Raw genomic sequence first — 20502 nt, 5'->3', positions numbered from 1 at the left:
CAGAGCCTGGAGCCTGCTTTGGATTCTGCGTCTCATTCTCTCTCTGCCCCTCCCCAACGTGTGCTCTGTCACTCAAAAATAAATAAAAATGTAAAAAAAAAATTTTTTTTCTTAAACCATTATGGGTAGCATAACTGTTGGGCAAGTGAAGAATTAAACTGCTCGGGTTCACATCTCAGCTGTGTCGCCTACCAGCAGATTGACCTTAGGCAAGTTACTTTGAATCTCTGTACCTCAGTTTGCTCATCTGTAAAGTGGGAGCCACAGCTTTACCCACAGTAAAGTTGTCAGAATTACGTCCACAAGTAAAGTGCTTAGTACACACTCCGTAAATGTTAGCTATTATCGTTTCTCTACCTTAACACGTTGTTTTAAAGTATGGGAATGATGAACACCCTTTTATTCCTTCACTGACGCACCGAGCACGTATTTCCTGAGTAACTGCTATATGTCAGGCACTGAGTGAGGCTCTTGAGATATGTCAGTGAACAAAGCATATAAAAACTCAGATATACTGAAAACGTTTACTCTAAGTCTAGACTGACCTCATCCCCAGCCCCTATGATAGCCGTCTTTCTCTCTATGTAAATATATACAAATATATACAGATTTTTTTTCCCCACTACCGTGTATTTACTTAACTCTGTCACTTGCATTTTGCACTTACTAAGTAAAGTACACTTATTAGGCTTCTCCTTCAGGCCAATATATATCAATCTAGGACATTCTGTTACCTAGTTGTTCCTCTGTAGGGATAGGTGAAGATCTGTTCACCCAGTCCCTTGTTAATGGGCCTTCAGATTTTCACCACTTTTAGATTTTTTCCTACTCACAGCAACAACCACCAGAAACTGGAATACATAACCTCTGTACATGTTCTTTCCATTGTCACTTTATTGCTTTTTTTAATGTGTATTTATTTATTTTGAGAGAGAGAGAGAGAGCTGAGGAGGGGTGGGGAGAGAGGGAGAGAGAATCCCAAGCAAGCTCCACGCCGTCAGCGCAGAGCCCGACGCAGGGCTCAAACTCACAAACCGTGAGATCGCCACCTGAGCCGAAATCAGACACTTAACTGGCTGAGCCACCCGGGGGGCCCCTGTAACTTTATTTCATAATGATTCTCAAATATGGGTCAAAGGGCAAGTTTGTTTTATATGTAGGGCCATATTCCTTTCCTTCCCAATTGTAGCAATTCATTCCCCCATTCTCCCGCTAAGTGCCTGCTAAGTGCTCCCCCTGCACTGGATGTCTACCACGCCATGTTTCCTGTATGGTGCGCTAACGTCTCCTGACGTTTCCTGAAGCTGGTTATCTTCGCCTGTGTTTACTGGCCATGTGCACTTCTTCTGCATCTGTTCATGCTTATTCCTGTCAATCACCGTTCTTTTTTTTTTTAATATTTTTAATGTTTATTTATTTTTGAGAGGGAGAGAGACAGAGTGCAAGCAGGGGAGTTGGGTGGAAAGGGGGACACAGACTCTGAAGCAGGCTCCAGGCTCTGAGCTGTCCGCACAGAGCCTGACGCGGGGCTCGAACTCACACATCGTGAGGTTATGGCCTGAGCTGAAGTCAGACGCTTAACCGACGCTTCGCCTGGGCAGAGCCACCCAGGCGCCCTGCAATCACTGTTCTTTTGACTTTACTGTGTCTTTTGGCATAAAGAAATTCTCATTTTCAGATAATGAATATGTTCCCGTTTTCCTCTATTTCTCCAAGGTTTTTGTTTTGCTGGAGAAGGTATTCCCATCTCTGATTATTCAGCCATTCACCTGAATTTTAGTTCTTGAATCTGTCTAGAAACTACCACCGATATGGTGTGGTGTATTGCCAATGGAGAGGGCTAGCTTTTCCAGATAGACAACAGCTAGACCGGCTCTTATTATTAAATAAACAATTATTTCCTCACAGAAGTGAAATGCCGTATTGTCATATATTACGATACATGTATATGCACTATGTGATGGTCCTCTTTGGGTCTTCCTACATTATTAGCATAACTTTTTTTTATTATACTGGTTTTTTAAGATAGTTTCTTATGTGATAAAACTGACATTCTCTCCATCTTCTTTGTCAAGAATCCCTCACATCCCTCCTTGTCTGCTTATCAGTCCTTCCAATGGCCTGGAGTCCTTACAGCCTTAAATGATGGCCCCACTCCTCTGATTCACTCTCTACCTTCTTTCCTCTGCCTTATTCCACACCAGCTACCCTGACCTCCCTGTGGTTCTTTGGCCACATCAGCCATGCTCCTTTCCTTGACCTTTTGCTCCCAGTTTCCCCTTGCTTGGGAATATTCTTCCCCACATATCCACTTGACCCTACCTCCTGTAGTCCTGGCTCAAATCTACGTTCTCCACAAGGTCTGCCATGAATACTTAACCGTCTTCATGCTGCAGCCTTCCATGAGACCTTTCCCCATCCTTTCCATACAATCTTCCCCCCCTTAGGCTGCTTGCTTTCTTCCTTTTTCCAGCACTTCTCACTTTACATGCTCTGTCTTCCTCCCCCTCCTACAATATAAGCCCCCTAAGGGCAGACATCTTCATCTGCCGTGTTCTGATTTATAATCCAGTGCACCCCAGGCAGTTGGGTTCCAAAAATGCCACTGAACTTCTCATTGGAATCTTATCAAATCTATGTGTTACCACAACTTTAGGAATATGATCGATTTCTCCATCAATTTCAAATCTTGTTATAAGACTGGTAATACAAATTTGGAGTTTTCTGTAAGGGGCAGCCTTGTCAGGTCTCCCTCTAAAATGTATTCTAGGTTCGATGATGTCTCACCTTCTCGTGGCCACCACACCAGCCGGGACCAGTGCAAACGTGTCTTAACTACTCTCATGGCTCCCTGTTGACTCATTTGCCACATGGCAGCCGGACTGACTTTTGGAAATTGAAGTCCCTTTCCATCACTTCTCTTCTTAATGCCCTTGGATAGCTTCCTACTGCACTAGCATCAACGTCAGAAGTTGTCGCCCAGCAAAGGGTCCCGCGTGGTCTGGCCCCTCTCACACCTGGCCCTCATCTTCTGTTGCTTCCCATGCTCAGTGCTGGTCTCCTTTCTCTTCAAAGCAGCATGCCAGATCCTGCTCTGGTAGTTTGCACTCCCTCCACCCTCTGCTGAAACTCTTCCCCTAGTCTTCGTATTTTCAGCTTCTTCGCAACATTCAGGATTCAGTGTAGACATATTTTCCCCCCAAAAGTCTCCCTAGACCAGCGTCTTGAAGTCAGTGCCTTGTTGGCCCCCAGACCACTGTCCCACTCATCACTCGGCTTTATTTTTAATTTTTTAGTGTTTATTTTTGAGAGAGAGGCAGACAGAGTGTGAGCAGGGGACGGGCAGAGAGAGAGGGAGACACAGAATCCGAAGCAGGCTCCAGGTTCTGAGCTGTCAGCACAGAGCCTGATGTGGGGCTCAAACCCACAGACGGCAAGATCATGACCTGAGCCGAAGTCGGAGACCCAATCGACTGAGCCACTCAGGCGCCCCTCTGCTTCTTTTTGAAGTGCCCTGATGACTGTGTGTCTCCTCCTGGAGCCCAGGCAGGCAGGGCTTCGTCTCTCTGTCTTGTTCCCAATGTAGCCACACAGGCACCTAGCAGGTGGTCCACTGTATTTACCAGATGACTGAACAGTTGGTGACCTTTCTTGTTAAACTTATTCCCAGGCGTTCTGTAGCTTTCATTATATCATTAGTAAATTTTGAAAAATTTTGATGAGGATACGAATTTTTAGAATCTTTTTATTTTGCCTACTCTTGACTGATTTTATGTTAGTTGCAAAATTCATGTCTTCTTTAGAATATATACACATATATATGTGTATATATTTGAGTCTATAGACCATTATACTGCAAATAAAACAAACCCATAGTTTTTCAACCCATTTTTATTTTTGTTTTTTTTTCATGTTTATTTATTTTGAGAGAGAGAGAGTGAGCAAGGCCATGTGTGTGTATGGGGAAGGAGGAGAGAGAGAGAGAGAGAGAGAGAGAGAGAGAGAGAGAGAGAGAGAGAGAGAGAGAATCCCAAGCAGGCTCTCCGCTAACAGCACAGAGCTTGAACCCACAAACATCAGATCATGACTTGAGCTGAAGTCAGAGATGCTTAACTTACTGAGCCACGCAGGTGCCCCTCAACCCATTTTGAAAAAGCACAATTTTAACCAACCATTTATTTTAGCAAGAACCATAAGAAAGTTTTAATGTTCATTTTATTGTTTTCGAGAGTGGCCTACTCACTCGCACCAGCATCATCTGTTTCTTCCAGCTCCCCAGACCTCATCTGACCACTTTTCTACCTCTGCCTGTCAGACCCAGCCAGTAGGTCTTGGGTAATCTTTAGGAGCAATAAGCTGGGACAGGCCTCAGTGCAAGTAGACATCATCTGCCCTTCTGTGGACCCAGGTTCTCTATTTATAAAATGAAGACATAACTAAAATCACATTTCAGCCGCACTGAGTAGCACAGAGGACCGGATGCAGCTTGAAGATGGTGTGTTTGTTTACTGAACTTGAGCTTAATCTGGGGCAGAAACAGTGAGTGCAAAGGTCCTGTGGTGAGAGGTAGCATGACCAAAATTGAAACATTGCCAAAAAGGCCATCATGGCGGGAGAGCAGAGAGTGAAACGAATGTGTGGTGAGCGGTCAGGTCGTACAGACAATCAGAGGCCACGCTCCTCTGGCTAGGCACACTAGAAACGTTGGAGGGCAGATGAAATTAGGCCAAAAGACTGGAGTAAAACTCTAAGAAATGGAGGAATGTCTGCCAGCCTAGAGAAAAAAGGATAGTGAGTAGAAATGGATTGAGCATGAATAGAAGAGCTAAATGCCAGAAAATTGGTGCAGCCTAAGTGCCAGCTCTGGGGTCCTGATGATCCTCGATCAGCATCAAAGAGTGCACTGTAGGGAATTTAAGGGACAGGTTCAAACATATCAGAGGAACACTTTAAGTACCTTAGAGATGGAATGCTTTCATTCAGCCTCTTGCCTGAGTTATCCACTTTATTCATTTTGAGAGCTATTTACCAGGGTATTCGTATGAATTAAAACTGACAAAGAACATAAAGGGTAATAAAACTCAGCAATGCTGTTTGAATATATGGTCACTCGGATAAAATCTCACCACTGTTAGCTGCAGACAGTTATATTTTGCCCTTTTAAGAGTTCAGTCATTAGATTCATAAAGTGTTGTCTTGGAGAGAGTTCATTTTGTCTACTAGGAAATATGTCCAGAAATGTTTTTATCTACTACTACAGGGGCTGTATTTCATTTATCTTGGTATCTTCCACAACCTGCCACTCAGTGCTGGGCACCTGAAAGACCCTCAGAGACCAGCTATAAATGTCAGATGGAATGAATTCATTTGTAGAAGATAAAATTCCCTTAAAGGCGTGAACTGATTTCCACACCCCCTTTTTTTTAAGAAAAATAGTATTTGCATCACAGAGGAGCTCCCAACTGTGACTCAGGGAGATGTGGGCTAGACCGTGTCGCATAGACGTCCCGTGGTCACGTAGACGTTCGTGGTCATAGACCAGGGTCACATAGACGTTCATGGTCATAGACCAGGGTCACATAGACGTTCTGTGTTCAGACATGCAGGTCCATCCCAATGGAACTGTTACAGCTTTGCCATCATTGAAATATTCAGCTTTAGGGACATAGGCTCTGCACTGCTCCAAACATGTTCACTGTCCATACTTTAGAAGAGAAGTGTCACCCATTCATCCCTTACATGAAGATCTCCTTTGTCCCTCGGGAAGCTTGCTGTGTAATTACCTCTGTGTTAAGAGATGCAGAGAATTCAGAGAAGTGTTATGTATACTCTTTGCTCTCAACAAAGGATCTTTGTTAAAACCAACATCAACAGTTGACTAAATATTCTGCGTCAACAAAATCCACCAGTTTCTTGAACCATTTGTAACAATGATAAATGCGTAATGAAGTAAGTTAGCATGTATTCAGTTGTGCTCTAAAAACATACTATCTATATGATACCAGAGTCCTTCTCAGTGTCTGGAGCTTTGAATAAATATCTTGAGAGAATTTGGGGTAAAAATAAAGGGAAGATAATGCCTCCATTAGGCTTCCTCGTAAATAAAAATAGCCAACCTCTTCATTTAAGCTGATAATCTATTTATAGGAAACAGTGGCTGAATTAGAACAAACATTTTCCAATTAATTACATATCCTGATTTTTCAGGCGCATTATCATATCAATATGGGTGATTAGTAATTCACAGGCTGCCTCATGTTAGGCAATTTTTCTTAAACAATGAAGTACGCATCAGCGCTATATATTTTGGCCATGGAGGCCAACAGAGAAAGTTAGCGAGAGGAGAATTTGGTTGGAATTTCGGCATCTCTTAAAAGGGTTGCTTGAGGATTCTAAAAATTTCCCTTTCAGCTACAAAGGATGTAAAGTGAGGGGAAATTTTTATTCTCTCTGCAACACCAGCTGAATGCATTTTAATGGGCTGTAGTGTCACTGGTGATTTATTACCCCTTTTTGTTCTTTTATGTGTTATATTTGTCATTTTGCTATGGCAGTTTCATCTATAAAACAGTATAGTTACAAGAAAATGGTGAGGGGATACAGGACTGCCATGGGACAGTCTGTTCCTTTTTCCTTGTCATTTTGGGGAAGGAAATACTGAGTCAAATGTCAAGCATTTAATTTCAGAAATAATACATTTTAAAAGATGTATATTGCACCAAAACAGTATTGTTTTCCATTTTTGCTACATAAACTTAAGAATTTCTGTGTAACGGTTTTCAGTATAAAAGAACTTCAGTTTTAAATATCCTTTTGCATTTTCCCTTCTATCAGCAGGATGATAAAGGAAAATAAAACAATGTATTTAACTTTTATTTGCTTAAGGCATAGAGCTTTCTGGCCTGAAAAGCACAAATTGAAAAATGTTATATTTTAGGAAATCTACCTTTTAATTTCACTATTAATCTGGTGCATTGTACATGGCCAACATGGATGCTGCAAGTGAAGTTTCAAGCTCAAAAGAAACCAAGTTTTTGGGAAAAGATTCAGCATAGTGGGGGAAAAATAAGATTTTTGCGTGAAAGATATTATGTTTATCCATTAAATTATTCTTACCTTTTTAAGTATGGGAAGATGTTATTTAAATTTTATAGTAAAATTAAGTTAGTTCATCCTTGATAGTAGTAAATGTGGAAAGGACCTGGATATTTTAAAAATATTTATCAAAATTGAATGGCACTATCTGCTTCTCTAGGTCATTCTCTTCACCCTAGTGCCCAGCATGGAACTGGATACGTAGTAGCTATTCAGAGGTATCTACTTGTTGGTAGATACCTTCCTTCATGACATGCTGATTTTCATCCCTTGCTTTAAAAAAAAAATGTCACTACAGGGGCGCCTGGGTGACTCAGTCGGTTAAGCATCCAGCTTCAGCTCCGGTCATAATCTCATGGTTCATGAGTTCGAGACCCACGTCAGGCTCTGCTGACAGCTCAGAGCCTGGAGCCTGTTTCAGATTTTGTGTCGTCCTCTCTCTCTGCCCCTCCCCCCCCCAAAATAAATGAAAAACATTTTTAAAAATTAAAAAAAAAGAAAAAAGTCACTACAATTTAGAATATAAGGCATCAAGATTAATTGTGACAGTTTTATGTCTAAGAACTCCTTCAATTTCATTCAAAAATTTGTAGGCAAAGGGCCATGCTCTGCTGTTTTGGTTGGCTTTAGACTAGTCTCCTTCATAAATGAGTATTTTTAGAATCCTGTGAAATACTTAGTATTTGTGAGAGACTTTCTTTTCTTTTTTTTTTTTTTTAACTATTTATGGGTATGATCCCATATACGTAATCAGGATGGGAAGGAGTCAGCAATTCCTTCATGACTGTGACCCAGCAGGATGTAGAAGAATCAACAGATCAAGAAAATATCAAGGATAGATCTAGAATAAACAAATTTCCCCTTTTAGAGAAAGAATTCTTATTTCACTTGCTTTACTGACCTTGTAAATGAGTCAGGGGACAGTCAGGATGGGCAAGTGAAAAGAGAAAAAGCACAGTCCCTTCAACGAGATTGCCTCATTTCATCTGCCCTCTTGACAGTATCAGTCAATGCCAGACAGGGTCCTCAGCGACTCTAGTGGACTGAGAGGGAGGCCTCTTTTTATTTTTTTTTTTCATTTTTTTAAATGTTTATTTATTTTTGAGAGACAGAGCACGAGCAGGGGAAGGGCAGAGAGGGAGGGAGATACAGAATCCAAAGCAGGCTCCAGGCTCTGAGCTGTCAGCACAGACCCCAACGTGGGGCTCGAACCCACGAACCCTGAGATCATGACCTGAACCAAGATCATGACCTGAGACGAAATCAGAGACCTAATCAACTGAGCTATGCAGGCACCCCTGAGAGGGAGGCTTCTTAAAATTCCAACATGTTAAAATCCGCCCCCCCACCTCACCCCAACACTCACGCTACTTTTAGAATTGTCATCTTCATTACCAAGGTGAAAGGATCTTGGGTAATAATCTGATTCGTACTCAAACATGGCATTTCTAGCTTAGCCACCATATATTCTTTTTTCTTTTCTTTTACTTTTTTTTTTTTTAAACACAGAACACATTTACTTTTTATTTGGAAATGATGTCAAACTTTAAGTTGCAAAAATAAAAATATCACAGAGAATACTGGTATATCCTTTATCAGATTTCCCTCTTATAAACATTTTACCCTATTGGCTGTATCATTTGCTCTCTCTCTCTGCATGCGTGTGTGCCTGCACACACGCGCATACATCAGTTGTTTTTTTTTTTTTTCTGAAGGATTCAAGGACAACTGACATATGTCATGACCCTTCACCTCCTAAATATCTCAGTGCATATTTCCTAAGGATAGGCATATTCTATTATGTAATCATAGTACAGTGATAAACTTGATGAATTCACATTAATTCAGTACTTTACTGTTCTTATTCCCATTTGTCAGTTAACCTAACATGCCCTTTGTACATTTCCCTCCTCCACTATAGGATCTAGTCTAGGTAGGTCAGTTATGTCATTTGGTTTTCATGCCTGGTCAGCCTCCTTTAGTGTAACCATCATATATTCTTAACCATGTGGCCATTCTCTCTCCAGGAAAGCTGTCCTCAGGACAGGGGGAAGAGAGGTTGCTCTCCTTTACAGAATTGTATTTGGCCGCTTTCCCATCTCATGTGCTTGTCGAATGTGAATCTATGACATCATGAAGATATAGGGCCAAGGGAGTCTCACTTTACTTGATAAATCATGCAAAACAATATTTTTGTTAAAAATCAACATGTCATGAAGTAAAATGCAACATTTGCATGCTTTTTTATCTTTATTTTTTGAAAAGATTGAACAACAGACTCCAAAGAAATTTCATGCCAGTAGTAGGGCTGCTTAGGATAAACCTCCGGTTTGCAGTGGTCCTTGTCCTCTCTCCTCTGCCCAGTGAGTACAAGTGAGAGAAAGGTGTAAGAATTACGCGTCCCTTTGACCAGCTCATGGGGAACAGTGAGTTGAGGGCCCTCAGGTTTAGATTCCAAGATCATTTTCAAAATCACACGATTTCCTAGGGCAGTTTTCAAACATATCCGACAGGAATCTGGGCCTAACGAGTCTCTGTATCGGATTTTAGTAGAGTGGTTCACCCAGGAACTCTGGCTCTCAATGCACATAATTTAGAAAAAATTTGTTTTATTTTCTGCTTATTTGTCTGTTACACTTACTTTAGATAGAAGTTAATGAATCCAAAGTCCAGGTTTCCTGGACAAATCTCTTAAACTCTAAATCTCAGCTTCCCTATCTGCATAACAGAGAGATTACTTTTCTTAGCTTCTTGGTAGGTTTTGGGAGAATGAATACAATGACAGATAGAAAGGACCTGCACAAAGCTGGCTCAGGGTAAAGAGGAGGAATTGGCCATTGCTAGCAACTTCTATGGTAGCTTTGCTCTTATCCCAATAGAAGATTGTTTTATGGCTCTCTGATCTTTCAAGAGAACTAGGTCATTAACCTGGGCCACCGCCACTCCCAAATTTGAGGGCTGCAGCCCTTCTGAAAGGTGCAAATGTGAACTTATGGGAAAATGAATGGATTTCTTGATGCTGCGGAGGGTGTTATTTACATGAGCACCATGCACATACTGTGGTCTCCAGGAGCACTGGAGCGTGAGAGGAACGTTATTATTCTATCATATGTCAAGGCTTGTAATGAGTCCCCCACAGATGATATTCTCCATTTGCCTATCTTTGGGATATAAACTGCATCAGCATGACCCAGGCTATTATCTTGCTACTGGCAATAATGGTGATGATGATAATGATGAAAACGTTACCACATTTTCAAAGACAACTACTTTATTTGAAGCAGGAATAGCCCAAAGCAGTGTATAACCTATTCTGCTCTTCCCTGTGCCATAGAATAAAATGCCAGGCTCCCTTTGTCATCCTGGCCATTTGGAGTTCCTTTGTTCCTCACTGTCCTTGGTGTATATGTGATTTGCCCTTCAGTTACATCAGTTCTCAAGGGAGCACGAGAGGATGCACTTTAATAGCACTCCATTAAGAAGGCTTCTAGATTATCTCATTGAATAACTTTTTTAGACATTGAATATGAAGTTGGAAGAATACACAGTAGTTCATAAGGGAATGAGAAGCAATGCGAGTTTTCTTCCACATGTTGTTTTCCTTTAGGAGAATAAATAACTATCCCTGAGAAACAATCTTTGTAAGTAAGCCTGGCGCTTGTCTCAGAGTTAATAAATGGCACCTGTTCAGCACATCTATCAGTATCTCTGATGAGTTTTTCCATTTACTCCTAGTAAATATTCAAGCAGTACATCACTTCAGCAATGTAATTGATGTTCAGTCTAATTTACTTATTGGTGTTGCTAATGATGCAATTATTAATTGTGGTTTATTATTAATTATAACAGCTTCCTCGGTTGGTGCTCTTGGTCAGAACATATACTGGCATATCAGTTATTACTTGGGATTTCGCCTGTCTTTTCAGGGTTTAATTTTACATTTCTACCCAAGATTATATATGACTTCACAGTAAACATGATAAACAAAATTACCTTTGATATTACTAATCTAGTGGATTCTCCTTTTATGTCTTTTAATAATTTCTTTAGATACTGATGTATATTTATGTACAAATACGTGCATGCACACATGTATAGAGACCTCATCAAAGTGGGTTACATGTGTCTTTTAGACAGTTTAGGGGATTAATAAAGAGAATTTTCAGATTTCTACCTTGTTTCTTCCTTGGTTTTTTTTTAACAAGGAAGTTAAAAAATACTCCCAGAGCATGGTCATAGAAATGACATAACCATTTTATTAAATCAAATTATTCTTAACAGTTTAAATCATGTTAGCATGATCTTATTATAAGCTTCTCTTTTTTTTTTTCTTTCTAAAAAGGCCCAGACCATTGTCATTATTCTCCAGCAGAAATTTTGGCCAGTTGAAAGACTTCTAAAACAAATTCCATATATGATGGTGAAAAATGGTCTATAGCTACTTAATCATTACGAATATTGAGTTCATAACACTTTATTCTTGACAGATACTCATTTCCTGTCTCTCTGATACGTACCCAGTTAACTTTCTCGTCATTGATGGATATATATTTCACTGCTTTGGCACTGAAAATATAACATTTTGTCACTAGTATTTATTTCCATGCTCTTTTTATTCTATTAATCGCATTTTATCATTGATGAAAGTTTGGCCAGTAAATTTACTGGCTTCTTCCGTGTACTGGCTGTTTCTTGGTGTGCTCAGTGGAACCAGCATTCAGACATGTTCCTTCTTTCTCTGGATATTGTCTGGATGCCCGTGTAAGGTTATCTGAAGATCGCTACAGATGCGTTTTATCTTCCTAATCGCCCTGCTACATGCTGGAGATCAGTAGAGGAAGGACCACAAAATTAGGCCTGTTGTCATCTTTACTTAATTATACTTCCATTTTTGTCTCTTGTTTCTTTCTTTTTATATCCATCGTGCTACCTAAGAACATAAATGGGAAAAGAATAGGTAGATTATGAAAAGAGCACAATTTCAGAATGCGATTAATCACGACAGATCTTCCATTCAGCACGTGTATTCTCACATGTATTGTGGATACATAATAAGATATTGGGCCAGGTCAGATGAGGGCCAAAAAGCCAAAAAAGCTTTGTCTCAAGGCCCTGATGTTAGCAGATGATAGAAGGAATTTGCCAAAATGACTGAACTGAGGGTAAAAATAAGTTCTATGTAAAGCAAGGTTCTATAGCGGTACCGCGGGATGAGGAGTACTTCCTACAAAGCAATCGAGAACAATATTTGGGCTGGGTGGCCTTTGAAAAATGGGCACAGTTGGAACCTATCAAAAGTGAATAGGGGGATGTTTCCATGGAGAAGGAGCAGCAGGAGCCCTGAGAAGGGGAAATGTTGGATGTATGGAGAAAACTGAACATGTCCATTGGGTTGGAACATAGATAAAGGAAAGTGAAAAGAAGAAGGATATATAGTTAGGAAAAGGGGTTGGAGCTAGCTCATGGAAGGCCTTGATTGCCTTTTGAAAGAAGCATTAGGAAACTCTTGGGTTTCTTGTTGTGTTTTTAAATGAAAGAGTGACCTGATTAGAGCAGTTCTTTGGGAAGACCAATATAGCTGCAGTGTGTAAAAGAGACTGGAAGGGATGTCTACCTGGGAGTCAAGTACAAAAGTCCAGAAGGGAAATAAGCCATGTTCGTGGTGACAGGAATGAAGAAGAGATAAAGAGAGTATAACTTTTTTTTTTCTTTTTTTTTTTTACTTTTTATAGATTGGGTTGGGGGGTGAGAACTGACCTGTCTCATGTCAGGTAACTATTCTTCAACCCAAGGATAAGAATGAATAAACGCTCCTTTGTAATACACTTCATTTTTATGTGCTGAGGCTCCAGATGCCCTTTTATGGACAACCAAAAGTCATTTAACTGGCTCTGACTTTTATTGAGTACATGCTACATTCTAGGCACTAAGAACATAGAGAAGAAAAGACGCAGCTTTTCTCTGTAAAAACGAGAGCTCCCATGCTTGTTTAAACCTACATGTTCAAAAATATCCTGCATACAGACATAGGTCCCATGTGGTCACTACTCTCTTTATAAATACCGGCTGTAGGTTTTAAGACATTCATTCAGTAAAGACTTACTAAGTGACCACTGTGTTAAAAGCATTGTGCTAATCGCCGGAAGTCAAAGGTGGGTAAGAAATACTCCTTTACTCTTGAAAAGCTCCAGTGGAAGACTGCATCAGGGCACCTGCTGGTCTCCTCCTTGGTTAGATAAATGATCTTAATTCCCTGTCTCTTTTTGCATCGTCCTTCTTTTCTACCCTGTTGATCACTCGTGCTTCTTTTCTTCGATTCCTTTTTAGCGTCTCTACCTTGAACAGTGCATTGTGTTCTGGCAGGGTCATGTACTTGTCACTTCTCTGGGGCATTTTCAAAATCACACGGACTGTATTACCACGCCTTTCTTTTCTGCACTTAGGCCCAGGACGCCCATGTCCTCATATATTTATCTTCCTCTTCTTGCAGGATTTTAATTTCCTTATTGCATTGTTCTGCACTTCGGTAGTATGTTTTCATTCTTTTCTGAGGTTCTCCTCTTTACAGCTGATCAAGATAATTTTCAACTTGAGTGTTATCATTCAGAGTGTTAGCAGGAGTCGCCCAAGTTTTCCATGTTACTGGGAAAAGTTGCGATGCAGTGAAGCAGGCATAGTCTCACAGACTTGCCTGGACCCAGTGCCCCTCACTTCTCACTGTCTGAGGACAAGCTACTTCTCCTGATCGCTCCTGCTGCCTTAGTTTCTTCATGTTTAAAATGGTATTGATTACACCTCATGATATAATATTAAATAAAGTTATATAAGATACCTGGTATATCTTATATAAAGTAGGACTTCAAAAAGGTCAGCCGTAGCACTTGGGCAATCAGTTGGCATACCTTAAATTCCTTTACAATTAGCATTCAATCTCTACTTCCTATGGCTACTCCTAAGACTAGTGTTTGATTCCATGAGTTTGTCTTTTTTTTTTTTTAATGCTTATTTATTTTGAGAAAGAGAGAGAGCAAGCAGGGGAGGGACAGAGAGAGAGAGACAGAATCCCAAGCAGGCTCCATGCTGTCAGCATAAGGCCCAACATGGGGCCCGATCTCACGAATCATGAGATCATGATCTGAGCCCAAATCAAGAGTCAGACCCTTAACCGACTGAGCCACCCAGATGCCTCCATAAGTTTGCCTTTTAATTGTGTCAAAGGATCATTTAAAATAGTGCACTGGGGCGCCTGGTGGCTCAGGTGGTTAAGATTCTGACTTTGGCTCAGGTCATGATCTCATGGCTCAGGGTGAGTTCGAGCCCCACATCGGGCTCTGTGCTGACAGCTCGGCCTGGAGCCTGCTTCAGATTCTTTGTCTTCCTCTCTTTGCCCCTCCCTCACCTCAAGAATAAATAAACATTAAAAATTTTTAAAAAATAAAATAGCGCACTGAAAGTTGCTGACAAAGTGAGACATGAATATATTGGGAGGTGTTTTTAAAATCAAAACCCAATTAAATATTTTTCCCTTTTTGCCATTGTCTGTGAATACCTTCCTCACCAAATATTTAGGACCGATGAGGCTCTCAAGTGGAATTTTTCTTCATGTTGTATAGGGAATCACCTAGGGTGGTACATATAGATTCCTAGGTCCTACCCCAGACCTTTGATCCTGAGTCCCTGGAGAATCCAGCCATCTGCATGTTTCAGAAACACTTCCAAATGTTCTTAAACTCTCTATACATGGAGAACTTCTGTTCTAGAAAATATTGAACAGAATGGCACAATTAATAGAACTTATTAAAGAACTTTATTAAAGAACTTCATTGTTTAAGGAAAAGTTGTATGCTTACTAAATGAGTATATGGGGGGGGGCAGATTATGTGACCCGAATCTCTCCTAAGAGCCCAAGGATCCTCATTATGTTTCTGAGGGTCACCTTTGGTGCAGGTAGCTTACTGGCCATGTGCAAAGCCCCTCACGTTTCTGCGTGCAGTGCGCTAGACTCTGTACATTTTTTGAATCTCAGAAATAATGATTTCTTCTAGCAACCACATAGGATTTATTAAGTATACTTATTTTTTTGATAAAATAGTGAATGACCAATTTTAGGCAGCAGCAAAAGCTACAAAGGGTTTGGCTAAACAGCTACTACTTTGTGCAGGAAGCTATGAGGATTCTTTCTCCCACAGGAATGATTTTTAAGAGCTAAAAACATAAGCTAGATCATGACCCTAGACACATCGTCTGGAGGAAAATTTGAGGGACAGCACATTTTTATTTTAATGCCTTTAAAGTTTGGTTTCAACCAAAGCGGGCTCTTAACAGGTGCATCCTCAAAAACACCCACTCACGTTCCCTTTATGGATTATCCGCTTTGTCTGAAAAGTGAACACAGTTGATACCTTATAATTGACAAGTTGTGTCCTCATTTTATTACTTGACCATGGTTTGAGAAATGCAAATGGAAAAAATAAAGCTATTTCATCAGAATAGGAACAGCACTAATAATTCTCTTGAAACTTTTAGTGCCCAGATAGTAAGTGATAAGGCTTTGATAGATCATCTTACCCACAGGGTGTTGGCCACATCAATAAATGAAAGCAGTAACTGTCATGAAATTAGAACAAAAATAAAAAAGTAGATTAATTTTTTAGAGACAGTATATATCAAACAATCCCGTAGCTCAGTTTTATATGAGAAATTATATTTCTGAGTATTACTCGTAAGCCATGCATGTTCTGCATGCCCTACGGTGGAAATTAGGGACAAAGGAAGAGTTATAAATTCAAAAGCATAATCAGGTTACAAATAATACATAAAGTGTGAAGGGAGATTATTCCAGAGTAGTGATTGACTCTATATTCCCAGGAAGAAAAACAACGATATGTAATTTAAATGAAAAATCTTGGAGATGCTTCGCGATTATGTATAACGTTAAGGTACAGCTGAGAAAAATGAAAAACAGACTGCAAGGAATTCTAATTCTCTGAGCAACAAGACGTGAATGAACTGCCTCGCAGTCATGTTTAAAGCCGGGATGTTGCTATTTTTAAGAAAAAGAAAAGAAATCTACCTCCACAAAAGGTGAAAACCAAACCCCTATGAAAAGTAACTAAAATAGCTTCGGAAGTCCGTGAAGTCCTAAAAGTGCCAGCACAGAGTGGCTGTGGCTTCCTCAGTTGACATTTTAGAGTATCTTTGGGGACCCAAGTGCTCTGAAGCACGCTTGGGGGGACAGTCATCTCTCATGTTTCCACAGCTGCCATTTTATTTTCTACTTTTGTTTTGCCTCCTGTCTCCTCTTGAAAGGCGGCCCCACCTCCTCGGTTTCTCTTGCCAACGGTTCCTATAGTTGCTGCCCCCAAATTTTTTCTCCCCTTTCCCTCCAAATGCCAAGAGTGGTAATTTGGTATTTGGTTTGCCACCGAAACCATTCACATGTGGTGGGAATGGAGCATTTGGTGGCTTAGATTCCATTTAAACATTGAACCCACACACACGTTTTCCCTGGCAGGAAGCCGACCGCATATTTTCCATAAATGGCACCAGCATCCACCCCGTGCTGGGCGTCTGAGACCTGAGCGCACCAGTGTGCGGCCAGCAGGGTGCCTTCTGTGAGTCCCTTGTGCCCTGTCAGTTCCACTCGCCCCTTTACCTCAGACGTGTGAGGCAGTAGCCTTTCCAATGGTCCCTGAAAGCCCGACCTTTCCTTTCTTCCATGAGCCTGCGTAGAACTGCCCACTTCCTCTTCTCAAGGCACAGCTCTGTTATGTTCTGCGGCTTCTTGTTTCTTAAATTCAGTACAGGCTGTTCTAGACAGTAAGCAAAGCCAGTAAGCAAACCATAAAGCCTCAGTTTCTCAAGCCTGTCCTCCACTACTCCCCAACCTGCAACCGGGCTTTAGCCCAGCCAAGTGCGTATCTGATCACAGAGATATCTTTGTGCCCTCCACCTCTCTGTCTTGGTTTACAAGGCCTCTTTCTTTGGAATCCAACCCGTCCTTTGAGCCCATTCATATTACAACCTCTGGCAAGGAGCCTTTCCAAGCCTTCCTATCCACTCTCACTCATGGCACTTCACGAGGCTTCTGGTATTGTATGCTGAAGAATGAGGTACCAGCCTTCTTACTCACCTTGAATTCCCCTGCAGATCCTAGTCATGGTACTTTGAACATAAAAGGTAGTCAGGAAGGAGTTGTTAATTTGCAGATTATGAAAACCAAGTTTAGCTTTATCACAGGAGTTAGATTGCTCCAGCAAGTGTCCATTCCAGGAATGTTTCCAGCATGAATTTCTGACCACTTGTCCTGCCCCTCCCCACCTTTGGGATATAATTCCGAGTAGTGTCATCCTCTGCGTTTTTCTCTTCCTCTTCCTCTTCTTCATTCTAGTTATGAGGAGTGAGGAGGGAGCCCTAGAGCTCTGTGCTCCTGGATAAACCCACAGCCTCTACCCCAAGCCTTACATCTCCCCATCACCCTCTGCCTTGAGACCCTCAGGGTTCATCTCATGATGCCTCTTTCTCAGCAAGCCCAGGTATCTAGCTCTCCCTTCTTCCCCTAGACCTTCACCCCCATACCACTCAGTGCATCCCTGCCTCTTTCCTCTCTCTGTTTTCAGAACCCTTCAGTGTGCTCTGGGACTCAAGGTTAGTCACCGGCCAGTCCCATACATCTGTAGCCTCATCCGTTCTCCTTACCACTGCTACCGGCAACTATTTCAAAACGTATGCTCTCTCCCCACTTTACCTATACCTCCTCCCTCATCCGCAGCCACACCTGACCATCTTGCTTCTGCTGCTGGGAAAACAAAGCAATCAGAAGAGGCCATTCAAATGTCCTGCCCCTGGACCATCCACATCTGCTCACCCCCAGACCTCTGTGCCCGTGCTTGCCATTCTTCCTGTTTGTCTGGGTGAAGCATCTGCCCGGTGGCTGAAGCCAGTACATTTTCCCATCTTAAAAAACAAACAGGGGTGCCTGGGTGGCTCAGTCGGTTGAGCGTCTGACTTCGGCTCAGGTCATGATCTCACAGTTTGTGGGTTCGAGCCCCACTTTGGGCTCTGTGCTGATAGCTCAGAGCCTGGAGCCTGCTTCAGATTCTGTGTCTTCCTCTCTTTCTGCCCCTCTCCTGCTCATTCTCTCTCCCCCTCTCTCTCTCTCTCAAAAATAAACATTAAAAATTAAAAAAAAAAAACTACATTCTTCTCTGGCTTGTCCACACTGGTGCTCCCTCTGTGTGAATTCTCAGTGACCTCTTCCTTGCTGGTTTCCATCCCTCGTCAATTGGCTGCTCCTTGTCGTCTCCATTACTGGTTCCTCCTTGTGACCTGTCCCCCCAATTCCCCTCCTAAGTGCCCTCATTCAGCCTTACGGCTTTACATGCCATCTTTTTGTTGACAACTCCAACATTTATGCCCTTATCTACCTGGATCTCTCTCTCCCCTTTGTTGCCAGCTGACTACGTGATGTCTCTTTTGGATGGCTGATGCCTCGAAACTAGCCCCAAACCAAATCCCTCATTTCCCCACCTACCTCTCCAAACTGCTCCTCTCAGTCTCCTACATTTCAGTCAAGGGCAACTCCATCTTACTCGGGTCAGAAACCTGGATGTCTTACCAGCACAGTCTACTTCGCGTTCATGGGCAAACACTGAAGACTCCACTGTCAACATATACCTCAAGGTTGACCGTGTCTTACCACCTCCACTGCTACAGTCTTATTCCAAACCATCCTAATCTCTTGCGTGGATCATTGCAATAGCCTCGTAACTGATCTTCCTGTGCCCACCATTGACCCCTGTGCTCTATTGTAAACCCCTCTCCCAGCATTATCCTGTTAAAACAAGCCAGGTCACATCACCCCAGCACTCACAATCCTCCCATAGCTCCTATCTCATGCGGAGAAAAAGCCAAGTCCCCTCGGGGATCTGTGGAGGTGCCCCCAACTCTGCCAGTGTGTCCACTGCAGACCCACATCGGTATTTCACAGTCTCATCTTGTACCTTTTAACTTTTTCTTCCTGCCTAGAATGCTCCTCCTCCCTGCTTGTCAGTAGAGCTCACTCCCTTCCCTCTTTCAAGTCTCTGCTCAAATGTTGTTTTCTCAGTCATTCTTTCTCCGATTTCCTGTCTCGGTCGGAGCCGAGTAGCACCTGCCCGACCCTCACAGTCCCCACCCCAAAGAGCATGCTTCTCTGGAGACTGGCCCCGATTAACATCCTGCAGACAGTATTTGTTTCCATCCGGGTCTGCCCTTCCCCACAAGAGTATAACTTCCACGAGGACAGAGGCTTTGATTATACCCATTTGTTCACTGTTACATCCCTAAAACAGCGCATGGCACCGTTGAGGTACTCAATAAATACTTAGTGAATAAATGAAGGATATTGCTGATTTTCTCCCACATTGAAGGACAGCCTAGCACTAGTCCCCATGATGCAGATATTGCGGGGAGCTAAGCTGGCCCTGGGCTATTCCTATTCTTCACTCTTGCTATGAGGAAGGCTTCCTGTTTTCTCAAGGTGAGGCAGTCCCAGTGCTGTGGGCCACGCGATCAGTAACTCCAGGCAGCAGTGGTGGCTTTCATGGCCTTCTGGGCTGGCATCCTTGGGTCTTCTGGAAAAATTTCTGCAGCCAGTTCGGTAGTCCAAATTGGGCCCAAACCTCAAACCAGTGGCTGAGTACATCGTGTTCTCAGCCTGGCGTGCTGCTGTTTTTTAACATTGGACACTGGGCCAAGACTCACTGTTTTCGGCTAAGTTGAAAACCAACCAAATACTGCATGGGATAAAATAATCCCCTTTCTTACAAGATTTCTCCCATTAAGTGTTTTATCTAAACCTTAAACAATGCACGTCTACTGGAATACCACCCTTTATCATTTTCTTGGCCATTAAACAAAACACGGAAAACCCAGAGCTATCACGAGGAGTCAGTAGAGTGGGCATCTGTGAAGATTATGCTCTACGATTTTAGCAGCCTGTCACCTTCAATCTCTGAAATATTTAGCTTATTCATCATTTTAATGAATACGTTCAAGCCTAGATAATGCCCCCCGTTAAATGCATACATTAGAATTTATTCCCCTCAAAAGGATCTAAACATGCAGTAAACTAAAGGGAACACACAGTGGAAGAGAAAAAAATGCTTTTCCACGAAGAATTAGAGTTGATACTGAAAAAAAAAAAAAAGAATGAAAGTTCATACCATTAGAATCTTGGCAAGAAAATAACAAGACAGAGGGGAAAATATTATGAAAACAACTCTTTTGCCAAGCAGTTTGTAAATTATACTGTTAAATTCATAGATTTGAGGGGGGGGGGGGGGAAGAAGCTATCCGTTGCAACCACATTCTGTCACAAATTATTCTCTGTCACAAATTATTCTCTGTCCCAGGCTGACAGCTCAC

The 20502-nt window shown here is 41.9% G+C and overlaps 1 protein-coding gene and 1 non-coding gene across 2 annotated transcripts in view; both read left to right on the top strand.

The window, feature by feature from the left end:
* PTPRM (protein tyrosine phosphatase receptor type M) overlaps positions 1-20502 on the top strand; it is a 595371-nt gene that overhangs the window by 345576 nt on the left and 229293 nt on the right. The window lies entirely within an intron of this gene.
* Positions 18072-18156, top strand: TRNAR-UCG (transfer RNA arginine (anticodon UCG)). Its single transcript has one exon. It is a non-coding gene; the product is annotated as a tRNA-Arg (tRNA).

The sequence above is a fragment of the Lynx rufus genome, unplaced genomic scaffold (assembly GCF_022079265.1).
Source record: "Lynx rufus isolate CCGP_SWC_20201006 ecotype Redwood Valley unplaced genomic scaffold, mLynRuf1.p SCAF_29, whole genome shotgun sequence".
Classification (NCBI taxonomy): Eukaryota; Metazoa; Chordata; class Mammalia; order Carnivora; family Felidae; genus Lynx; species Lynx rufus.
This window is presented reverse-complemented; position numbering and strand designations above follow the sequence as displayed.